This window comes from Mustela nivalis (genome assembly GCF_964662115.1).
Source record: "Mustela nivalis genome assembly, contig: HAP1_SCAFFOLD_540, whole genome shotgun sequence".
In the NCBI taxonomy this organism is placed as follows: Eukaryota; Metazoa; Chordata; class Mammalia; order Carnivora; family Mustelidae; genus Mustela; species Mustela nivalis.
The window spans coordinates 314,650-317,451 of record NW_028136119.1 but is presented as its reverse complement, the minus strand read 5'-3'; positions in this window follow the sequence as shown (position 1 = coordinate 317,451).

Below are 2,802 nucleotides of genomic sequence, written 5' to 3'. Positions count from 1 at the left end.
CTCTCCTTTCCTGTGGGGAAAGCACAGGCCTAGTCCGCGAGTCGGCCTGAGCGCCAGAGTAAAAGGCCAAGCGATGCCTACACCGGGAGATGGTAGTGTGCATAGAGTGCCATCCTAGGCTAAGCGCGCTACTGCACGGTTGCGACTGTGTCTGCTTAGTTCGGCCTGGCAGGGTGAACCCAGGACGCGAACATGGAGCCAGGGAAAGCAAGGCCCAAGAGGCACCAGCTCTCCCGCAGCTCTTCTTCCCTGACGCGACAGAAGCCTTGCTGAGGAAGCAGTGGCGAAGGGCTGTTTGCTCCAAACCAAAGCCTCTGCGAAAGGACAGCATTCCCCGAGAAATGTTTTGGGGGCTGCTGCTGCGTGCCTGAGCCCAGTCTCGCGGTGGGAGAAACCCGCATACAGCGAAAGCCCCTTTGCCTGGGCATCTCCCCTTGGAAAGCACAGCATTCGTTGGGAAATCAGAGTTGGGTTTGGGGATGCTGCTGCTGCTTGCCTAAGTGAGTCTCCGCAGCATGTGGGAAGATACCCGCATGGAGCGAAATCCTCTTTGCCCTAGCATCCTTTCTGCCTGAGAGAGAAGCATGGTTGCTCACGTCTGTCACCACGCTCCCCAGGAGCAAGTGTGGGGAAGGCACAGCACGCCGCCCTTGGGGAAGAGAAGGATCCCTTGGCCTTGGGGTCGGGAAACGCTCGGGAACAGGATAGCCTGCCGCGGCACGAAATGCAGGCCGGTGGCCAGACATGTGTCACCCGCTCCCTGTGCGGAGTGATGGAAGCCTGGCTGCTAAGGAGACATGAGGGGACGACTAGGGCACGGGCGCGTGCTCCACTCTAAGGAAGGAGTCTGGGCAGAAGGCAGGCCTGTCCTGTGCCTCTGTTACCAAGGGGAGAGCATCTTACCATTCATAAATATGAGCTATCTTTCCATTTCTGTCACCTTCAATTTCTTTATCAATGTCATAGTTTATGGAGTACAGATCTTTCATCTTCTTAGTTAAATCTATTCCTAAGTATTTTATTATTTTTGATGCTATTGTGAATTAGATTGTTTTCTTTATTTTTTCAGATAGTTCATCATTAGAATGTTAAAATGCTCCTGTCTTGTGCTTACTTTGGCAGCACATATACTAAAATTGGAATGATGCAGAGAAGATTAGCGTGATCACTGAACAAGGATGACATGACAAACTGGGAAGCAGTCCATAAAAAAAAAAAAGAAACAAAACAAAATTCTTTTCTTTTATATATTGATCTTGTATTTGGTAATTTTACTAAATTTGTTTATTCAAATTTTTTGTGAATTTTTTAGGATTTTTTAACATGTAAGTTCATGTTATCCAAAAAAAGAAAATTTTACTTCTTCCTTTTTTTTTTTTTTTTTGGAGTCTCTTGTTTCTTTGTGTTCCTTGTTTCTCTGGCTAGGACATCCACTACTGTGTCAAATGAGAGTAGTGAAAATGGACACACTTGTCTTTCTTCTGATCTTTAAGGGGAAAACTTTCAAAAGTTTTGATTGAATATGAGATTAGCTCTGGGCTTGCAATCTGTGTTTTTTCTTTAATGGGTTTTTTAAATTATTTTTAAAAATTTTTTATATAATGTGTTTTAATCCCTAGGGGTACAGGTCTGTGAATCACCAGGTTTACACATTTCACAGCACTCACCATCACTCACCATAGCATCTGCCCTCTCCAATGTCCATACCCCAACACACCTCCCCCCAGCAACCCTCAGTCTGTTTTGTGAGATTCAGTCTTTTATGGTTTGTCTCCCTCCTAATACCATCTTTTTTTATTTTTCTTTTCGTACGCCCGAAACTGCCTATGTTGCATCTCCACTTCATCATATCAGGGAGATCATATGATAGTTGTCTTTCTCAGATTGATTTATTTCGCCAAGCATAATACCCTCTAGTTCCATCCACGTCATCACAAATAGCAGGATTTCATTTCTTTTGATGGCTGCATAGTATTCCATTGAACATATATACCACATCTTATTTATTGATTCATCTGTTGAAGGACATTTAGTTTCTTTCCATAGTTTAACTATTGTGGACATTGCTGCTGTAAACATTTGGGTGCATGTGCCCCTTCAGAATGCCACGTTTGTATCTGTAGGGTATATACCCAGTACTACAAGCACTGGGTCATAGGGTAGTTCTATTTTCAGCTTTTTGAGGCACGTCCACGCTGTTTTCCAGAGTGGTTGCACCAGCTTGCATTCCCACATACAGTGTAGGAGGGTTGCCCTAACTCCACATCCTCGCCAGCATCTGTCATTGACGGACTTGTTCATTTTAGCCATTCTGAACGGTGTGAGGTGGTATCTCATTCTGGTTTTGATTTGTATTTCCCTGATGCCGAGTGGTGTGGAGCATTTTTTCATGTGTCTGTTGGCCATTTGGATGTATTCTTTGCAGAAATGTCTGTTCATGTCCTCTGCCCATTTCTTCATTGGATTATTTGTTTTTAGGGTGTTGAGTTTGATAAGCTCTTTATAGATTTTGGATACTGGCCCTTTATCTGGTATGTCATTTGCAAATATCTTCTCCCAGATAACTTCTGACAGTGATCTTTTGGCTTTGTTAACTGTTTCCTTTGCAGTGCAAAAGCTTTTGGATCTGATGAAATCCCAATAGTTCATTCTTGCCCTTGCTTCCCTTGCCTTTCGCGATGTTCCTAGGAAGAAGTTGCTGCTGCTGAGGTCAAAGAAGTTGCTACCTGTTCTCTCCTCAAGGACTATGATGGATTCCTTTCTCACATTATGCTTCTTCATCCATTTCCAGTCGATTATAAT